General features: G+C 38.3%; 1 protein-coding gene across 4 annotated transcripts in view; it reads right to left on the reverse strand.

The window, feature by feature from the left end:
* The window catches only part of ATG10 (autophagy related 10), a 312,754-nt gene that overhangs the window by 15,127 nt on the left and 274,535 nt on the right, over positions 1-23,092 (reverse strand). The window contains exon 7 of one of the 4 annotated variants that reach the window (XR_013993689.1): positions 21,584-21,827. The exons of the other annotated variants lie outside the window; for them this stretch is intronic. The gene's annotated coding sequence lies outside the window, so the exon portion shown is untranslated. The remainder of the gene's footprint in view (positions 1-21,583; positions 21,828-23,092) is intronic. 4 annotated transcript variants of the gene reach the window in all.

The raw sequence follows: 23,092 nt of genomic DNA on the forward strand, positions 1-23,092 counted from the left end.
ATTTGAGATATTTTTCTTTCTCTTTTTATATGTTCTATACAGAGGAAGGCTAAGAGGGTCATAGGGGAAGAGAGAGAAAATTTAAATATATATAGAATGATGGGGAGTGCTATTTTAGGTAAGTTGGTAAGGTAACGCCTCTGTGCAGAGGTTACATTTGAGCACAGAGCTGACCAAGGGAAGAATAAGCCATGTAATTCTTTGCAAAATAAAACTTTTTGCCTTGGGAATGACAAATAAAAAGTTCCTAAGACCCTAGTGAGGGAGTGTGCTTGGAGTGGTCAAAGAACAGCAACAAGACCAGGAAGGTCAGGTGAAATGAAGGGGAACAGTGTCGGGAGTTAGACTGGAGAAGTAACTACAGAAGAGGCAAGATCACTTAGTCTTGTAAGGCACGGAAAAGATTTGGAATTTGATTCTGAGTGTGATGGGGAGACTTTGGAGGATTCTGAACAAACAAGTGGCATATTCTGATTTACATTTTAAAGTATTACTTTTGATACTGTAGAAGAAAGTATGATATAGGAAGAAGAGCAAGAGGGGGAGCAGGAAGAACAGCTAGGAGGCATGGTAGTAGCCCAGACATGACATGATGGTGGCTAGTACTAGGTGACAGCAGTATGGATGGGGGGAATGGTCACTTTTGAAATTTATTTTGAAAGTAGAGCCAACAAGATTTGCTAAGGGATTTGATATACTGTGTGAGGAAAAGGAAAGAGCCAGGAATGGCTCCAAGGTGAAATGTTGGTTTATGTGTGCTTGACTATTTGTCTATTGAGTTCATAGGGGTTTTCTTCTTAATTTATATTAGCTCTTCAGGACCTTTTGAGAACACTGATCCTTTTCATTCATTCAATCGTCACTGTGAGCCATGCACCGGGTCAAAGTTCAGTAACATAGTGATACGTAGACAGATAACCCCTGCTCTCATAAAAGTTGTTGAAATATGAAAAATATTTTTATTTCCAGGTTTTTGTCTTTACATTTGTTCATGATGATTTAGATGTGGACTCTGATATTAGATAATTAAATTTATACTTTTCCTCCTTTTTTATTTCTTTTATCACTTCTATGTTTAAAAAACCTCATTCAAAATTAGAATACTAGATATTTACCTATATTCATGTACAGTTTACCATTCAACTACTTGCTATTCCCCAAACACATGGCTTTTTCTTACCTCCGGCCCTTTGTACATGCGATTCTCTCTGTTCGGAATAACCTCCCACCCTTCCTCACCTACTCATGCCCATTTCTCTCCGACAGAGTTCAGCTTTCTTTTATCCCAGCCCTGCCTCCCCTCAGGTGCCCTCCCTCTGTGCTCTCATTGAACCCCATGCTTAACCCCACTGCTTAATTCCACACTGTTCTATAAGGAACTGACTGCTTACAGGAGTCTTCCTCTACTATACTGTAGTCCCCTGAGGACAGAGGAAGTACGCGGATTCTGGTTACTATGTAATTCTCAGCATCCAGGACAGTGCTTTTCATCTAGTAGGTACTCAATAAATATTTTTGGAATTACTACATAGACAAAGACATCCTACTGTGCCCAAGTAAATTGCTTTTGGTACATGCAGCCTGTGCCGTAAAGGGGAATATCTGTGCGGAAAGTACCAGTGGACCCCTATGCCACTGGGGGGACATAAAAGGGACAGAAACATTCTTTCTCTTTGTCACAAAACCAGGGACAGCACCTCATATACGAGTCCTCAGATAACATAAGAACTTCAATATCTGTTTTCTCAATTATTTTTTTCCAAATTATATCTAAGAGCAAAAGAAAGGGTTTGAAAGGATGGTTAGAAATAATTCTCCATATAAAAACTTGTCAGCTATGCAATTTTAAAATCTATTTGTTTTCACACAAAAAAATAATATTCTATATTATCATTGAAAAAAATCGATGCACCAAGATGTAAATTTTAATTCTCTGAGTTAACCTATCTTCTGCCACACCACAGTACCCCACTAAGGTGTGTTACCCAGACTAAGAAGCGAGTCAAATACTACTAAAATATATAACTATATTAGTGTCTTCCTACTTATCTCACTCCTTTATTATTTCATGTGCTTTTAACTCATGCATAAATCCATCCATCCATCCATCCATCCATCCATCCATCCATCCATCCATCCATCTATCCATCCATCCATCCATTCATTTATTCATCAAATATTATGGAGCAAGTTCTATGTGCCAGACACTGTTCTAAGCACTAGGCACATAAGCGTACTCATGACAGAAGTAATATCTGTTCTTATGGAGCTTACATTCTAGTTTTAGGTACTAGAAAGACATAAAACAACATTCCATTATCTCAACGCCTGAGGTTTACAGTCCAGTTGCACCCTCAGTACTAAAAGTTCTGGATTGCATCTCCAGGGGAAAGAGTTCTACAGGTCATATAAGTTTGTCACCATTTACTCCCCTTCCGTTAGGATTTCTAAAGAGAATGGAAAAGCAGATCCTTAGGAGAATAGCAATTTCACTTGGCCTGATGGGGGTTAGGGGTGCGGTGGTGAGTAATAGGACTTGTAACCAGGAACAAGCAAAGCTGGCAAGAGAGATGCCCTCTGTGGGAGAGATTTTTTTTTCCACCCTTTGGAGAGGAGGCATGGGGAGGCGTCACATTTGAGAGAAGACTGTGTAGGGATCACAGAAATGAGATGCGTCCCACTGTAAGATGGAGGGCATCCTGAGGAAAGCCTGCAAGTGCCTGAGGCCAGAGAGGAGCTCACCAGTAAACTAAAGGAAAATCACAACACAGAGGTGACCCAGGCCTGAAGCCCTACGAATGGGAAGACCAATCATTCCCTGGAATGATACTCATAGGGAGATCCTGATGCTTGCAACTCAACCACTATTTTCACCCTACAGATCTAATGCTTGTTGTAATGTGCAGTTCTGTAATGATGTATTGAATGCACTGCAGTTGGAAATAACATAATGTACACATGGTGTACATTTTCATGAGCTGAGTCAAATGAAATAGGACATCTCTCCTCTCCTCTCCTCTCCTCTCCCCTCCCCTCCTCTCCCCTCCCCTCTCCTCTCCTCATTTCTCCCCATGCTTCATTAGGACATCTGCAATTCAAGGATTACAGAAATCACTATAATATACAACAGATTATATATCACTCAAAAGGTACAAATACAGGAATTGGGGAATTCAGATAAAGGAGAGGTTACTTCTGACTGGTGGGCGGAGGGGTCAGCAAAGATTTCCTGAAGACAAGATGTTTAATCTGGTCCAGATCTTAAGTAATGGTCAGGACTTGGGGCGGGGGAAGAGAAGAATGTGGTGGTAGAATTTAAGATAAAAAGAGGCTACTCTGAGTTTAATGGGAACGGAGTTAAAGTGAGAGACACACAGACTTCCATTTTTTAAGTAAGACTGAGAAGTTTGGTAACTTTGGAGAAGAAAAATGTTGATATTTGCTTGTTTTGTTGTTAGTGGTGTTAAATGAGTGAGGCAATCTTTGTAAAATCCAAAGTATTCTCCGGAAGTAATTAAAACCTATCCAAGATAAAAAGCAAGGTTTGAAGGACAAGTAATCCTCTCTTATAGTTCTGAAAAAAAGACAGGGTAAAAGGTGGAAAGAAGAAATTCCCCAGTACAGATTTCTATCCCTAATAAGTGAGTGAGGATATATGGGTAGAAAGACAGTGAAAAAATATTAAAGAAAAATAAAAAACATAGGAAAGAAATAAAAGTCTTGTCCAAGTACCCAGAAAGGTCAGCAAGTTTCTCCTTGTTTCTGGGAAGGGCAGGGGTGACAAGTGAAACTACGCTTTGCTCTGGCTGCACCTGTTGACATTCTGTGGCCAGTTAATTAAAAATAAAATTCAAATGGTTTGGGGGAAGGTGGATTCAAAGAAAAAGAATGGACAGTGTTTTAAATTCATATGCTATGCAGAAGCCACCAGGTTTCCTAGAATTTTTATTAAAAATTACAGACATCACAGCAATAGTTCTCAGACACCATCTCCTCTGCTAACAAAACTTTCCTTTCATGGCTCCAGAGGGAGTCCAGAAACGAATTCTCCCACCCCCGCATAAATCTACAAAGGGCTCCCTCCCTGGGCTGCTGACAGTCCGAACTGTAACTCCTGGATTAGAGAGCAGAGCTTGAATATATTTATAGAGTCTATATGGGTTGTTGCTTTAAGCAACACCATTAATATGCCAGAACTCTGAGTTCCCAAACTTATTCAGTTATCAATTTGCTGTACATAATTTAATCTCTCTGTATTTTGATATGCAAAATGGAAATAGAACTGCTGATACTTCACAGGGTGAAAGGAGATAACCAACAAGACCATTATAAAGCTTGCTGGGGGAAAAACAGGGCTTATGTAAATGTCTATTAATTAAACAGGAACGGTTGCACAACTAGGTCAGGCATGATGATAAGACTGAACAATCCACCCCAGCAACCAGCATCAAAAAGAAGAAATGAACACTTAATCTTTAATAGCACTTGTTGGTTGCATTTTATAAAGAATATTGAATTGTAATATTCTGTATCACAACACAGAGTAGCATATTTCAGACCATCCTCAAATAATTCTTTGATAAAACATAAACTTATTAGAGACAACAGTCCCCTCCCCAAATAAAAACCAAGAAAGCAAGCCAATTACTAATGAAGAACTTGTAAAAAGCTAATCAAAGCTCTCATCCAGAGAAAATGAGAAAATCTGAGGCTCAGAATAATTTTGTATATTGATGAGATTTTATATAGCATCACAGAGAGAAAAATGAAACATTTAAATAAAGAAAAAAAGGACTTGCCATCTCTGTTTAAATGCCTTGTTATGTTCCATATCAATGTTTTTATTAAAATGTTCTGTTCCTGTGGAAACATCCCTTTTAAAAACACACCTGATGGGTGGTGCTGTCAGTAGACACTCTAGGTTTCTCTGAGTATTGGGAGGGTCAGACAGAAGGTCCTGCATTCCGCCTCCCCCTATTTCTTTTGCTCAGAGGGGTGGCTTATCCAAGGTCACAGCACTCAGAAACGATGAAGCCGAGACTCATGTCCAGATTCAAGAACAGAATGTAGTTTTTTCCCCATCATTTCCAAGCCTGCTAAGACTAAATGCAGCCCTTCAGCCTGAAACAATTGGCAGGCATTACATTTACTCTATTTTTGTCTTAAAGGAAAACAATTTGGAGCTTTGCTTTCCAAGCATTAAATTACTTCCCCCTTCTACTATATTACATAAAGGTGACAATTATGGCTTACTAAGTCTATTTCTGATATAGTCACTAAAACAGTGACACTACTAGAGCAAGGTATGTTAGGGTACAGAGTGGTGAATCAGAACTCAGGAAATTCAGGGATTTTCAAGAACAAACTCCCAAAACAGCCTAATTTATTGATAACCAGATGTTAATGCCTGCCAATTATCACACAGGATGATGTTTTGTGAGCAACACAAAATAAAATAGCAGTCTATTACTACAATTACTTTTTAGAATGGTGACATATAGAATTTTAAAGCAACAGAAAAACATACAGATGAATCTTCAAGACGATTTTTAAAAATCCCAGAATGCTTCTCTTTAGATATATAATCAATGTAAATTTCTAATAAAAGCACCCTTGTTTAGAGCTAACAGTTATATATTTCCTTTTTGCTTCGTACCCAACTTAGAATAATAAAAAGATTCCTTTTATTCCAAGAATCAGATTTCCCAGTAATTTCTTTAAGTTAAAATTAGTTTTTCTCTTTAGATCTCTCAAAAGAGATTCCATAAAGAAAATTCCTAAGGATGTGATAAACTCATTACAAAAATCTATTATTACTCGTATAATAATGAAAAATAAGTAAAAATTTAGCTATAAAAATTTAGCTACTATGAGACATTTCTCCCCCTTTTTTTAGACTACCAATAATTTGAAACTAAGTAACAAAAACAATGCTATTAACAGTCTGCAGTATTAAGAAATTATACTCTTCTATATAAAAATGTAATCATAATATTTTTTTCAGACAATACTTGTATCCTTGTATTTTGCTAACAAGTATTAGAAAGAGGAATAAACTGATACATCTGGGCAAGAATGGCAGTTTAGTTTCAAGATATTTTATTAAAAATGTAAGCAACTTAATGTCAGAATAAAAAAATTACACTTTAATCCCATTACCTGACCAAATCAATTTTTTAATTTTTCCGTAGTAACTTCTGTTGGAGTTTTAAGAATCGATTTTTATAGTTTGGATCTAGTTCAGTATTTTCTAGACAAGAAAGTTTAGGACTCCCCAAAAAGAGAGTTTAAGACCAAAAAAGAAAACTGGTATCAGGAAATACACAGGCTTTCTACATGAACTCAGGAGATGAACCCTGAGTTGAAGGCTGAGCTCTGAGCTCACCATTATTTTCTCACCATGGCCCTTCAGACCAGCAAAGTCAATAAATTTCATGATTACTTCAGACTAGGTCATCCTTGAGCTCTTTTGTCCTTCCTCTTAAAGATTGATTTCTTCCCAATTTTATTGATATCTACCTACCTTTCTATCCTTCATAGTTATGTGCACAGTGACTATATAATTTTGCAATTCAATTTTTCCTCTTACCGCTTAACATTATTTTGCATATACTTTCTTATATTTTGCATAATCCTTATAACTTTCTCTTTAGCTATTAAAGATTTAGATCATTTTCCAGTTTTATTTTAACTACTGTAAACTGTGTAACAGTGTAACATGTGTGTGTATACACATCTATGTATATATATATTATGGATTATAAATGATTTCCTTATAATAAAATTTCAGGAATGAGTAAACACAATAGGGATATTTATATGGTTGTTAATCTATATTACCATATTCCCCTCCAAAATGACTGAACTAATTTATATTGCCATCAATAAAAACTGCTTGTCTAGTACCTCACTGTTTAAAGTAGCAAGGTCTTAATATTAGAATAAGACCCTCCTTTGAGATATTTCACAAAAACATCATACAGATTCTATAAAGACTGTAGACAACCGGCATAGGCTTTATGCCACTTCTGACTTGGCCATAAGATGCAACCCTTGGGAATTACTGACTCGATGCAGAAGAACATACGGAGAAGGGTTAGGCTCAGGGTGGGGTTGGGCGATTCTCTAAAATGCTTGTAAACACATTATGTTCCTGGATGATACTTTTCCAGACTGGCTGGAGCAGGATCAGCAACTTTTAGGAAATGGTGTGCCAAGGCTCCAAGCGCTCAGAGCAGGCCTGCATTGTCCACACCAAATCTCCAACAAGCTGGTGCCTAGGTCTCAAAGGTCCATGAAAATAGGCTACAACAAGTCACACTAACTAAAACTTCTCAGTTTTAGTTCTTCTCAGATGCTGTGCCAGTTGGTATAAATATGGCTACAGTATTACCATATCACTCCTCTAAAATGCTCTACTTTCCTTGGCAAGGGTCTAGAAAGTAATGTTAAGTGTAAAAACCAGCACATAAAATTGTATATTCATTATGGTTACAACTATGGATATGCTGACATGAAACCTGCCCAGTATAAAAACAGCATCCAAACTTTCATCTTGAGGTATGGCACGAATTAAGAATGAAAACTAAAATTGTGCATGTCAAACTGACATAAGTATAATGGGAATTAAACACACCTGAGGGCATATACATTTTCTTCCACACTTCTTATTTTTCTAGGTAGAAAATAGTCCACTTCTAGGATGTCCCTCATAAGAGGCCCATTCATTCTTTCTTGTCCTAGTGGGTGCTCCTCTAGCAGTAGTAACAGCTGTCTTTTCCAGCAGGAAGGACACTCTCAGAGCATTCGCCCAGCCATAGGGCCTCTCCATTTCTGCCTCAGGACAAGAATCATTCCGAAAGGGTCCCTTCCACAAACAGATCAAAGGACAAACCCAGCTTCCCATTCAAAGCCAAGAGCTCTCTCCAAAGCATTACTAATCAACCTGGGAATATCCTGTTGTCTCCACGCCAACCTTCTCTGTGAAAGACTGAAGACATTCAGTCAGGTTAGTCCACACAGAGTCAAAATGCCTTTCTGCCAAAGGAGCCTCAGAGTTCTAGAATTTTACATAGTTTTATAAGTTGATAAGAATCACAGTATTCTTAATACCTATATTCTTAATACCTAGTACTCAGAAAACAAATTATAAAGGTAATTTTATACCTCTACTTTCACTTACATCTTTACTCCTATAAATGAGTGTTTTATTCCAATGTCTTTGAACATTTTTGCTTGCATACACCTACATTTACAAACTATATATCTACATACCCCTAGGCACATAAGCTGACTGCTAAAATTTTTCATTAAATAGTTGTAAAGGATGTAATTTTCCTCTGAATTGTAAATGTTGACAATTTTAAATATACATACTATTTTACATATACCTACAATTTAAAATAATGCTATTATGTCATTCTCTTAAATGCACTCAATCGAAAATAAATGCCACAGTGCTATAATACCCACCATCATTCATTTTTAAAAATATGAACAAGTGGATATTTTATATTTTTCTCCTTGAATTCATCTCATCTGCTTCTCTCAAAGAACTTTATCCTAATGTATATTTTATGCTTAAAAGCTTTTTATTGATCATATTCTTGTAAACAAATATATATACATAGAGAGAGAGAAAGGAGTTTATTTTCCAAAATTTCCTGTGACCGTTTTGCTCTGTTAACTAAGATGTCTGAGTTGTCATTATAATTATTAGTAGTACTCAGTTAATCAAAACAAAATAAATATAAAATTTAATAAACAAATAAACATATAAAGTGAAATAGTTTTGGAAATCATGAGTTAATAGCATCATTTAGTATAACCTACAGGTCATACTTTATTCATATGTGTATGAACCCACCTAATCCTCACAATACCCTTCTCTTATTATCCCCATTTTTTAGATGCAGAAACTGAGGTTGAAAAGGCTTAAATGGCTCCTCAAGGTCGCAGAACCTGAATCCACATACAGACTCACTGGCTCCAGAGCTTAGGTCCTTAACCATTACCCTGTACATCCTGACTCTTAAACATATGGATTGGGATGAGAGAGGGTCAATAAAGTGGTGTCAAATTGTTCCTTTGTTTGGTGTCCTGGCTGAGCACCATGGTAAGGGATGGGATGGGAGTGAGGTAGGCCTTTGTTTTGTACAGTGGGAGAGAGGCAACAAGGGGATGTGGGAAAGGAAAAATCTCGACCCCAAGTGCCTTTTCCAGCAGATGGATTTATGGGAGGGTGCATGTGGTGGTAGAAGGTCTGGGAATTCATTCCATACCCACATGTCCTTCGGGAAGTCTTCACATACATCCAAGGAGGTATACGCTCCAGTTTGAAAACTGTCGGTCCACGCAGTCTCAGTAAATGTTAGAGAAGGTTTGTGAGCCATTTTTAATGCTTTAGAAACAAAATTTAATTAAAATTCAAATTATTTTAACCCTTGAATTTTACTTTAAAATGGCAGTTAATTTCAATAATTTGGAAGGACACGAATGCTAAACTGTAACAGGATAGTAATAAGCATCACTATAATCTACATGGTAGGTTTATAATGATGAGATGTAATGCATGAAAAGCTTGCAGGTCAGTAATAGAGCCATGCATAAAATGCTCCTTGCAAAATCTTTATTTGCATTTCTATTACTGAAATCATTTCCTAATAATGAAGTTGCCATGAGAGAAGCTCCATTACTAAGGAATCACTGTTACAGAAACAACATTATTAAAGCATTGCTACATACAAGAACTTTTATTAGGATGATACAAGTTATATATCACTGTAATAAAGTTTCCATTATAATCCTAATTGCATAAAACTGTGTTTGTGGATAGCAATGCTAGGGTTGTAGGACTTTTAATAAAATATCAAAATAATGCTTTGGTAATAGGATTGTTTAGAATACTAATACTTCAGGGAAGGCTGAACTGACTAATGGATGTTTATGCTACTGATTATACACGCTCTACCAAGAATTAAAAAGAAAAGACGTGAAAAGAACTCTCATGTACCTAGTAGCACGTGGTGTGAAAATGTATGTGTTGAGGCATACATACCAGTTCTCTTTAATATAACAACTTAGCATGTCCATTTCACTTACTGGTACAACAAGATAGCAAGTGGCTAAAACGGACATTTGCAACTGTGATAATTAAGAGGCTTAATCTTCAGATATATAGAGAGCTGGAAGTCAAAAACTTAATACAGTTATATACAGCCACAGACATATCTTGGGAAATTGCTTGTTAGAAAAACCATTTGAATAATGTGCGTTTTTGGTGTGTTTTTTAATGTGTGTGGAGAGAGAAGGAGAGGGAAGGAGAGGGAGAGAGGGGGAGGGAGGAAGAGAGAGAGGCAGGAAAAGGGAGAAGGAGGGAGAGGGAAGGAGAGAGAGAGAGAGGGAGAGAGAGGATGAGAGGAAGAGAGGATAAGAGAGAGAGAGGGAGAGAGAGGGAGAAAGAGGGAGAAGTAGGGAGAGAGAGAGAGAGAGAGAGAGAGAGAGAGAGAGAGAGAGAGAGAGAGAGAGAGAAAGAGAGAGAGAGAATGTTTAAATGCTATAAGGATAATTTACTCTAAGATGCTACTCCGTATCATATATAAACAACATAGTGATCTTTCTGAGTTATAGCTAGAAGTTAGTATTGGACTTAGGCTCACACCAGAGAATTTTAGTGTATTCTTTCCTTTTTTTTTTTTTTTTTGCATTTGCATTTGCTCTAAAGGAGTCAAGTACTGGGCAGTTCCCTCTAGAAGCATATATAATGTTCACCACCAGAGACCGCCAGAGAGCCATCCAATCACCCAGCAGGCACGGAGAGGCTCCAAAATATATACCTGCTGCGTGAACTCGGGCAAGGAAGGAACCAGGCTGTCTGAAAAGGACTTCAGCACAGGCTATGGCACCAGAGGCCCTAACTGGCTGGCTCCGATACAGCCATATTCACCGTCCGGCAATGGGGCCTAGGTAATTTTAGTTTTGAGAACACTTATGGCAGCTGGAATGGCTTGGAATCTGCTTGGAAAGCAAAGGTAAAAAAAAAAAAAAAAGAAGGGAAGAAACTATTATATTTCACCTTTGAAGACAGTGTATCCTTTCCACAGCTCCCTCTTGACCTCTGCCTTCCAGATATGATGAACTGCAAACAGTTGGGTGGGTTTAACTTAGGGCCCAGAAGGTTCATTTTCCCTACTGACTCGGGTGATCAAGGGCAAATGGGAACATTCCCCTAATGTGATGGTCCCCAAATGTTTTTATCATCTGTGGTGAAGGCACAAGGTTTTTGTTTGTTTCTTTGTTTTTACTTATGAAATATGTTATTTTTCAGGATTCTAATATTCTCTCATTAAATATGACCAACCCAAACTAATTTGCACTGAGACAGTGAGGGACTCTTATTTCTGAAACATCTACAAAATTGAAATCTTGACTTGGGAATATGTGACATTGAGAAAGTGAAAGGTCTTAATTATCTAACTGGTCAACTCAACACCTGCAAAAACAGAGGCACCCAAATATTTGAAAATATTTCAACTTCCACGAATTTAACCAGAAATTTGAATTCAGATAATTTTGAAAGAAACTATTTAAATTTTTGCATTCATGGGAGTTTGCAGCTTATGATTCACTGATATTCTTATTTTTAATAGGTGGGGGGGGCACCCCAGTCCTTCTTTCATGCCTTGCAAGGAAGGTCTCAGTTTTCATTGTGACAGGAACAGAGAGAGCCCTTAAATGAAAGCCTTACAACAAAGTGGTGAAGACTCAAGAGACTTGAATAAATAAATGTTGATTGGTTGATTTCTTTGGAAATTGATTCTATCTTCACTGCCTCTCATTTCCCCATCTTCTCCATGAACATTTTGTCAGTATCCCTCAAAGCATAGCTTTCCTTTAAATACCTCCCCTTTCCTCAGTCTCCTTGAAGACAATCGGTCCCACACATGGGGCCATCACAGCCATCTTTTCCCTTTCAGCCTGTACAGCCCCCTACCTGGTTTCCTTTGCTGCAGTCTCTCCACTCCCTTTCCCTGAACAGATACCTGATTCATCATACCAATTATCAATTTTATATCACTCTCTTGATATAAGATAAGATTCCTTCTTACCTACTGCTTATTAAGCAAAGCTCAACTGGGGGTGGGGGCATGGATCCCTTTCAATATCTAACAAGAGTTATGGACCTTAGAATAATGCATAGTGCACACAGGTGTTATGCCTATGATTCAAGGGGTTCATATATATGCTGAAGACTGGCTATTTGTATTCAAGGGGTTCATATATATGCTGAAGACTGGCTATTTGTAGCCCTAGGTTTCTCTCTCTCTCTCTCTCTCTCTCTCTCTCTCTCTCTCTCTCTCTCTCTCTCTCTCTCTCTCATATATTAAAGTTTGAACTGTGCAATCCTCCATTCAGTTTCTCTGCAAGCTGCCATCAGACTATTTTTCTAGCCTTATCATCTATCAGAGTTACCCCTAATCACTGACAAGAGGGAAGGCTTCTCTGAGCACACATCACATTCCAGGGACTATTCCAAGCCCTAAATTCACAGCAGCAAAGACGATAACAAAGGTTCTTCGGTTGCTCTTCTTCTATGGACTTGTAATTATCCTGTGTCTTGTCACGCCCTGACCTACCACTACATATCCTTAAAGGTATGCAATTCCTAGCTTTAGAAACCTGGCTCGTCATGTATTTTCTACTCTTGTTAATCGGATTTGCTCTCTACTGCCAGGACACCTTGTGTTTCCCCATCTCTGTACTAGTCGCCTACCTGGAATAATTCTACGTATCTCTCCCCACTTACGTACCAAGTATTCAAAGATAATCTCAAGTGTCTCTCTCTCTCTCTCTCTCTCTCTCTCTCTCTCTCTCTCTCTCTCTCTCTCTCCAAAAAGTCTTTCCAGAACCATTTCAGGTCACAATAAATAAACTCTCTTCTTATAATCTCTATCAGTGGTCTGGTACTGTTTCATATATTGCCTGTAGCACTTCTTTACAGTTGTCTCATTATGTAACTTATTATTATTGATTAATTCTGCTATGTAATCTGTGGAAAAGAAGACCCTGCTATGGATTTGTTTCCAGAGCAATGCTGTCCATCACAGTGCCTGTTACACACACCACCACTAAATCTCTGTTTGTTGGTTATTACTGATTGATTTCAAGAGATGATGCCACTGAGATGATGGAATTGATCTCTACCTTTCAAGGGTGATCCAGAGAAATTTCAAAGAACTTTTCTCTGCTTGGGGATTGATAATATGACCGAAGTGATACACAGCTTAGCAAATCCACCAACCACTGTTATTCATCATTCTGACTGTGAGCCACCTGTGTGCAGCCATCGGCATGCGGACAATGTGTAAGAAGGTTGTTTATATCCTAAATAATGCTTTGTTTTTGCCTTCTAAGTAGGGTAGAGATCAGATGCATTCTTATCTGACCTAACCTTCATGTTTAGTACCTGAGTTGCTATCTTTGACGACAACAAAGGGCATCTTAAAACAAACAAACAAACAAACAAACAAACAACCACATAGCAGATGAGAATGGTATACTGAATGCCGCCTTCTTTGGTGCTATTAGTCACGGTAAATGTATTTGCTATCTCTGTCTGCATCTATAACTCTCACCATCATTTCCTTGCAGAGCAAACAAATGTTGCTTATAAACTTCCCTACACAGCCTGTCTTTGCAGGATTTTCTAACCCACCAATGTGCTGAACTGAATCAAATGCCTTGTTAAAACCAAGTATATGGCATACAAATCACAATGCTATTCTTTATCAGAGATGGTGTGACTACATTTCTTAAGCATTAAACTTGTTTTCTTTGAAATCTGAAGAACAATACGTCCTGATTGTTATCCTGGCATGTACAGTTCCACTCATGCCTATGCAACTGCACAGTCGATGTACCTTCGAAATCCTGAAGAACGTCTTCCACCTTCCAGAGCCTAGGGCCATCTCCACCTGGGCTGCTGTTTACCCCAGTGGCACATTTCCATAACGCTATAATCACTACCAGATGGTCCACAAAATGATGATTGTTTGATGGCAAAACAAATATGAATTTATCTCTATGAAAGTATAATGTTATTTGAGCTGACATCTTATATTAGCCACCTCGTAATATTAATCTTGAATTTGCTGAATAATAAAGACCACGTTTTTATTATCAACTTGAGATACGATCATTAATAACAGTGATCCCTAATATTTATTGTGTGGCATTGTTATGTGCTAGAACCTATTCTAAATATTTTATATGTATGATTTTGTTTAATCCATGTAGCAACTCCATGAAGTATGTACAACTATTGTCACCATTTTGCAGATGAGGAAATTGAGGCACAGAGAGGCTCAGTAACTTCCTCTAGGTTTCACAATGAGTTTGGAAAAGCAAGCATTTGAATCCAAGCAGTTTAGCACTCAATTAGCTGTTCTTAACCACTACGTTATACTACATCTCATTTATTTAATTCTATTCTCCCCCCCCCCGCCAGTTTTATTGAGATATAAGTGACATACAACACTGTTTAAGGTATATAGCATAATAATTTGACTTAACCTATGCTGTGAAATAACTACTACAACAAATTTTGTTAACATCCATCATCTCATATAAACATGAAAAAAAAAGAAAAAGAAAAAAGTGGCTTTTTTCCTTGTGATGAGAGTTCTATTTAGCTTCATTCTTCAATTGGTAAATTAAGGTATCACAACTATACCCTGTCTTGTCGTGTCACAGGAAAAATGGTGTCAGATATTAATCATGACTCCATATAATACGGTATTCAGTGGGATGACCTATGGGTCGGCGTCCAGTATTACTGTTTCTGAGTTTCCCTCCATGTATCCAGGGAACCTTTACCTTCACAACGAAATGTGCCCCGTGCCATTGTTTGTATTATGGACTTTATGCTGACTCACTGTTTGTCTGACTAAATGGTTACACCTGAAACAAGCACACCATCACCAAGAGTGGTGCTGCTCTTTCCATCACACTGGAGAGAGGGTCCTAGTCAAACCATCACAGACATTTTTCCTGAGAGCGTCTGCTTCTCTAACATAGGAAGAAAGGAAGGCACTAATCCTCATCACAGTTTGGCCTACTTCAAGCATGACCTTTAATGCAACTCTGATTGATATAAGCTTCTCCGTTAACATATTCACTAAAACACGAGGAAAGTATTTATTTCGGGACTATCCTGATTGGGGTGCAGAGTTAAGGCTTCAGACTAGGAATTAATGCTGAGACTGCTGACTATGTATTCCAGGACTATTGGCCTTCTGTAACTCCTCTATATTCCTCTAGCACATAACAGTGTGAATCATTCATTTGACTCTTATTTATATGCAGCTATCATTATTTTTATTTATTTGTATCTGCATTTTTGCATGCTACATCTTACATTGTCAGCATCAGTTCCTTGAATCATCTCTATACTGTGGATGCTGAGTTCTGTCAAATGGCCCAATGCTGCCTTAGCACTTGGCTTGTCTGGCTGTTGGGAAGGCCTCAGGGTGCACAGACAACAAGACAAGTGGAAACACCAAGAAATGTTGCCAGGGTTGCACTGTCCCTGTGATGAATGACATCTGGATATTTCCTAAATGATTACTGCACGTGACACCTAATCTGCAACCTGAAGGCAAAAAAATGTACATACGTAGTACTCGTAGTTTCAAAAACTATCAGATCAGTTCGCGTCAATGAACATTTATTAGTCCTTACTTATGCAAAGGGCACATCCTGCTCATGCATGTCACATAAAGCAAAACAAAACACAGCCCCTACTATAGAAGAGGTTGCACTTAAGCAGGAGAGATATATCCTTGAACAGTTTTCAGTTGGTTTCCTAACTAGAGAAATGCACAGACATCACAAGGGATAGCCATGTTAGCTTGGAGAGGACCATTAGGCCAGGTGGGAAAAGGGTTCCTGACAGAGAAACACCGAAGAAAAGGCCTGGAGTGATAGGGCAGTGTGGTGTATAGAGGGGGCCATAGACAAATGGAGATCCCAAGAGGAAGAAGTTATGTGTGTTGAACAGTGTTGGAATATGTTTTTCCTCAACTTGTACCCACCCCTAGCTCTTCACCAAGTCATATATTTTCCCTCCTAACATTTCTCTGTAATATTATTCCTTTTTCTCCATCCCCAATTTTATTGGTCCACTGCAGTAGTCTTCCAACCAAAAAAAAAAAAAACGAATAAAGGTTTTTATTGTTTCAAAAGAAGTTGAAGAATCACAGCTTTTATGTTGAAAGAACAAGCCATCCATGATACGGCGTGTGTTCGCCTCTCCTGCTCCATCTCTGCCGCTCTCCTCCACTCCGGGGCACCAGCATGGAAGGACTGCTTGGTGCCTGTTCCCTGGTCGTGCCGTGGAACCCTGCACACACCTCCCTCTCCCCCTTTCCCCATGGGTATTACCAACAAACTCCTATTCAGCTGGAGCGTTACTCCACGTGTGAGGCCTCTGCTCTTTCTCCCAGGAAGAAAAACTGCACTTGTTCTGTCCCTAGCTCCTTATGCAACTTTCAAGGTGGCTCTTATCCTGCTGTTTTGCAATTGCTTGTCTGAAGAACTATTTCCCCACCAGAATATAAATCCTTTGAGGTCAAGGACTGTGTGTTAACTGTGTCCTAACCCCAGCTCCTTGCTCATAATAGGTGCTCATTTAATGCTTGTGGACGAGAGAAAGAGAAAGAGAAAAAATGAGTAACTGCGATTTTCTCCCGATTCTAATAATAAGCCCAGAAGTAATAAAGCATGTAGATTGGATGGTACAGGTAAATCAGCTTGTCTGAGAGTGATGTTCCCACGTGGGGCAAGCCTCCTCTCTGTGGCCAGGTGGACTTCAGCTGTCAGATGTGCGGATGTTGCAAGTGACAAGCCCAATGTTGGTGTTAGGCTGCTAGCCCGACTCCCACGGCAACACAAGCCTCCGCGAAAGTAGCTGGTGAAGGTGTCTTCACTGTGTACAATGCCACAGCTAATCAGAGAGGACTGTGTGGGTATACAACTATTACATGCCAAGATTATGTCTCTGTAGAACCTACTAAATAGTCAGTGCCTATTAAATGTTTACTATTAATATAGCTTTTTCACTAAAAGAGAAGTGAGTCAGTGGAACCACTATCCTAGCATGCTAATTAATTCTGTGTGAAAAGAAGTACTAATCTCCATTTAAAGCATCAATCATGGAAAATAAACTGAAATGTGACCAGATTTTAAAATGCTGCTTGTTCTAAAATCAGATGTAAATGAAAGCTTACAGGATTCTGTAAGAGGCAATTATATATGGTACTAAGAAACCCCGTTTAAACTCAATTTTCTAGGAAACTTTAAAATACTTTTTCCAGTTTGAAACCGTTCCTTAATATCACCCTTCATATGCTTTCCTTGTCTAAGAAGCTTTGCTCTAAAAAATGTTCTCCCTATTTCTAAGTGAAATATTACAGAATTTCCCAGAAGCATTAGCGGTGGTTTCTTAGCAACTGTTGATATGTCTCAAAACATCCTGAGACAATCTTCTCTGAGACATGTAGTTTCTCTCTCTCTCTGCTAACAGAATTCCACAATATGGCACAAAAGATTCGTGTGGTTAAAAATAACTCTGGACACACATTTTTAAAGTTGATGGAGTCTTAATGATTTAAGCCTTCCATATCACAGCTTTGGGTAGGTACGCCTCGACAACAGTACATCAAAGGGTTCTGTGCAGAGAGACTTTAGAATATTTTTCTTTTTTAATCACACCATTAACACTCTTGACATTTCAGAAATAATGTTTATCGATTTTGGTGTTAGCACTCCCATAAATTAAGTGATGTAATAGACGGAATTATTGTGGTACTATAAAAAATGTGTCATTCAGATTGTTAACTACATATTAGAAAAAGCATGGACTCTGGATTCATGTAAAAATAACCTCTGATATGGGTAGTAAATAGGAGATGATAGAAACTGATATCGTCCAGTGATGATGGGTCTATCTCCACCATTCCATCTTGGCTGTTGCATCCAAAACAACTGAACTTGTTTAATAAAAGCAAGTTATAATAGCAATGATCATTCTGCACACACACACACACACACACGTAACTCAAAGATGAAAAATAAGACACATGAATTTAAGGTTACTCATCCCAAAAGAGTCAGCATAATGAAAAGTATTAGAAATTGAGAAAAAAAGCATTTAGAACCTGTAGCAGAAAAGAACCACATAGTACAAAAAGCTAAAATGACCCCTAATCATCTGTGGGGATATAAGCTTCCTCAAGGAACTTGCCTCTTTCACTAGAAGAAGAAAGAATGCAGCCAAAATCTGTGATTACAGTTCTGGGGTAGGAGAAAAGTTGGAAATGGTGAAATCACCACGTAATGGACAGATTGAAAGACTTCCTCTGTATATGTGTGTGTGTGTGTGTGTGTGTGTGTGTGTGTGTGTAATAGGACAAGTATGGGATAAAAATTGTATTTACGCCTCATAGGGTTATTGTGAGGACTAAATGAGCTAAAGCATAACATAGTTCCTGGTACATAACAGGTGCTTAATACATGTTTCGCTGCAATCATCATCATCATCATCACCATCGCCATCATCATTTCTCCCATTTAATATGGGCAGACACTGAATTTCCAGGGAAGTTAGGCAACTTACTCAAGGTCACACAGCGACCAAGGGAATAGGCAGAGACTGACTGATATCTGACTAATTGCAAAGCTCATGACCTTTCCAAGTTTTCTATTGGTGTAAGCATTCTTACAGGAGGGTTAAGCATTTTGCTTCTATGAAATGGGTTTCATATAAAAAGACAAATATAGTTGCGGCTACCATCTTCATTCTTATAATTGTAGACTCAAATAAATCTAATTAAATGACTCATAGTATGAGCTCTATTGGTTAGGCATATTAGAATAATCTATTGCTAGGCTAAGACATTTCCTGGTCATAGGTTAAGTATCTACAAGTGGCTTTTGCTGAAGTGTTGCCAGTCTGTCATTGATCTCCCATCCTGTACACATCCAATTAGCATTCTTGAAGTTATATAAGTTGCTGAGATGACTAACTTGATTATGTTGTTTTAAAACAATACTATTACTGTGGATATAGTGAATAATTTTTCCATATCTGAACATCAAAATTTATTCATTAAAGAGTTCATCAAATAAGTCTGAATATAAATTAATCACATGTCTGTGCTCTGGTTTGGAGATGAAAAAAGAAAGTTACTTGAAAATAAAAGGGCAGAAGATTTATTTTTAACCCAAGATATACTTAGAGTTAATAGTCCTAAACCAGTGTGCTTCAAGGCCAGAGCAAAATTCCCTAATTTTAATCTTTTTGTTGCCCTTCCTCTTTGCTCTTAAACAGACAAGCTAATAAGCAGTGGGGACATATCTTGGATCTACAGAATATTTCTACAGTTTCTATTTTCTAAATCATCAAGCTGTTCTTTAGTTTTATAGAGCAGTTTTTCAACTGTTGAGGATCTTTCTGCAGAAAAGCAATTTGATTTCTATCCTTGGCTTTTCGATTTTACATTCCATTATCACTAAACATTGATTAAGCCTGCTCCAATACACTCCCTTGTATTTGGGCCTTTGAATTCTCAGAAGGTCAGTATTTATTGCAATTTAACAATCTGGAAATATTTTTAAAATATGGTTAATGCAGGTGCTGTATTTATCAGTGTTAACCTTTGTTTTTTATTTCAGGAAAGAAATGATGTTTCTTAACAAATATGGCATGTTTAATGCAAATGTCTTTTTAAAAGATATATAAAACTTAATATTCTTTTTATGAGAATATTATTACTAAAGAAAACTTAAGATCTGGTAGGCAGCTTTCTGAAATGGCTCAATAATCCTTATCTCTTGGTATTCATTCTTTGTGTAATCCCCTCTCCCTTTATGTGGGCTGGACCTAGTGACTTGCTTCTAATGAATGGACTATGACCAAAGTGACGGGATGTCACTTCCATGATTAGGCTACAAAAGGCTGTGACTTCTATAGTACTAGCACTCTCTGTCTTGCCGGCACTCTTTTGCCTTCTCACTTCCTTGCTCAGATGGAGCAAGCTGTCATATTGTGAGATGCTCTATGGAGAGGCCTCAGTCCAACAGCCTGAGAGGAACTGAGTCCTACCCACAATCACGTGAGTGAGTGAGAAAGTAGACCCTTCCCAGCAGAGGACCCAAGAAAGCCACATCTATTTTCCTGGCCCACAGAAAATAGAAGATAATAAATGTAAAGCCACCAAATTTGGGGGTCATTTTATATGCAACAATAAATAAATAAAAGTGGTAAAATACACAGTGTTACCAATCATTCATATTATTTAGTAAATATTTAACAAGCATCTTATGTGCCAGGTACTTGGTTAGGTACTGGGAATGAAACACACATGGTCCCTGTCCCCTGGGCCCAGGAGAATATTATCCTGTCTGCTGTTCCCTCGCTGCCAATTTTCATTTGGTTCCCCAAAGGAACTGGATGAGTGTTGCCTGCCATTTCATGAGAGAGCTCCTGTACCTGAGAGATACACTCCTCCTCAGAAGGCCCTCAGTAAGCCACAGCCTGGTCTGAACAATGATCTCTCGTTCTGAGAGGCCGACAGTCCTCTTCTCAGGAAGCGCAAGAGCCCTGACTTATGTAGATAGTGACACTTTATTACTCAGATTCTTTTACACAGGAAGGATAAGGACAAGCCTTGATTGTATTTTTCTCATATTAAAAATAAGCTTATCCCATTAGTCTAATCATAATAGCAATTATAATTGGGACCCAATTATAATTGTTGCAACAACAATGCAACTGTAAATCTTCTGTAAATTAGTAGTCTTCATCTGCTTCTACTAAATTATTCCTATCAAGCTTATAATATATCATACATTTAGCTCATTATCACGCATATTTTTATGTTCTAGTCCACTTTATTTACATTGCCTTCAGATTTTGTGCCCATTCTTTTCGTGGTAAGTCTATATTCTTGAAGATCAGTTACATTTTTGGAAATACCCTAAGTCATTAATATTTAAATATCTGTGGATTCTGACGTAGGGTTCAAAGATTACTATGTGGAAGTCCATGAGTATGAGCAGACGTCTTTCTCTTCTAGCTTCTAGACACACAGTTGGACCAAAGAGTCATTTAGGCAGTGCACAGAAGTGACAATGCGGCAGAACTTCATAATTAAACTGGTGAAATAAACCCCAAGTGTTTGGGATCAATTTTATTAGGTTAGTTTAAAAGACAATATCTAAGGCCCAAGATGGAGAGAGTGCAACTTTGGTTGACTAATTCAGAAAGAACGTGTCAATAGAAGAGAGAGAATTAGTAGAGATCAGGGAAAAATGGGAGTCAAAGAGCTGACGTTGGCAGTGCTCATGTAGCACAATACAGGATAGAGAATTCTGGGAGTGTTCACACATGTGCTAAGCACTGAATTCCATGGTGAGCACAAAAGGTCTCCTGAACTCTACATTCTAATAGACCAGATGATAAAGTACCTAGACTAGTTGGCAGGAATATGCATGGTAGAGTTGGCCACACCAGGCTAGATGTTACCTTTAAAATCATCTAATTTTCCTTGTTGTGCTTCTTGTGCTTCTTGTTGTGCTTCCAGGTTATATTCTCAGATAATATTCTCATAAGGTGGCTCCCAATAATCTTCCTCAATGCTGAACAGTTGACATAATCTTTCCCATTCACTTGGCAGTTACAATTCATAATTATAAATTAACACATGGACATTCTAAGTTTTCCGTATCCGTCACTTATGAGTCCTATGAGCATTCGCTCCGAGATTTGCCTAAAAAGATGAAGCAAAGTGGTCGTCACCAGGCAGGACAGGGGAGAGGTAGTTGGAAGCAGCGAAGGCGGGGAGAGATGACAATCCGGGACCATGGTCAGGAGGAACCTAAACTATCAACTTGGAAAATAATAACTTGTTTCAAGTCCAAAGGCAAAGTTTAAGACAGCAATTGGAGTGTGAGAAGCGAAATCAGTATCTTTGAGTTAAGATGAGTTAAAGATGGAATAGAGTCAAGAAATAAATAGAGGCAAAAAGTTCAGAACTAAGTGAAATACAAGATGTTGTTAGTTTTTTTGGCCTGAGAAACTGGGAGGATAGTGGAATCATTCATTGAAATGAAAAGGCTTGGTGAGAGAGGGAGTGGATTTAGGGAAAAGGAAAGTCAATCCTTTGTGAACCACCTTACGTTTGAGGTAGTGTCACACTATCACATAGACTGTTTAGATAAACTAATCTGAAGTGCTCAGGGGTCTCTGAGATGAAGGTTTAACTTCAGAGTCACTGGCATATAAAATGTACTTAAAGACATGGAACTGTATAGAACCACTTAGAAAGAGAAGGTAGATACAGAATGTCTACAAAGCCATGGAGAGACTCTGTAACACTTATAGGTCTAATACAGGATGAACTCGAGAAGTAAGACCGCTAGGTCAAAGGGCATACGCATTTGGTTATTTTTCTATATAATATCAAATTGACCTCCACTGAGGTTGTCTTTGCTCCCAATGAAAATACTGCTTCCCCCATACCCTTCTCAATAAGATGTTTTCAAACTTTTCTATCTTTGCTAATGTGGTAGGTCAAAAATGTCATATCAGTGTAGTTTTTATTTATGAGTCAGCTTGAATATCTTTCCAAATATTTAAGAGGTTTGTTTGTACTTAGCTGTGATTTGACTCTTCATAACCTTTGACGGGAAAGTTTCTCAAGATAGGTGAAAATAAAGATGCTCGTATAGCAATGGGAAGGATCCTGTGGCAGGGAGACACGATGAGACAGAAGAAAAAGGGCGTCACTGTAGGAATCATCTTTGAGAAGGAAGAGGGTTCAGGATCCATGGCACAAGGCAGTGGTTAGTGTTGGGAAGGGGGCAGGTACCCTTTCCCCACGGTAACAAGAGTTAAGGCAGAGTGTGTGGGTATAGATGTCTGAAGGCTTGAGCGTTGGTGCTGAGAAAATGAGGTGACTCTCCTAATTGTATCTAGTCTGATTGTGAGGTATGAGAGGGAAGGAGGAGCTGGAGCCATGACAGGAAACAGTAA

This window comes from Rhinolophus hipposideros, assembly GCF_964194185.1.
Source record: "Rhinolophus hipposideros genome assembly, chromosome: 7".
Taxonomy (NCBI): domain Eukaryota; kingdom Metazoa; phylum Chordata; class Mammalia; order Chiroptera; family Rhinolophidae; genus Rhinolophus; species Rhinolophus hipposideros.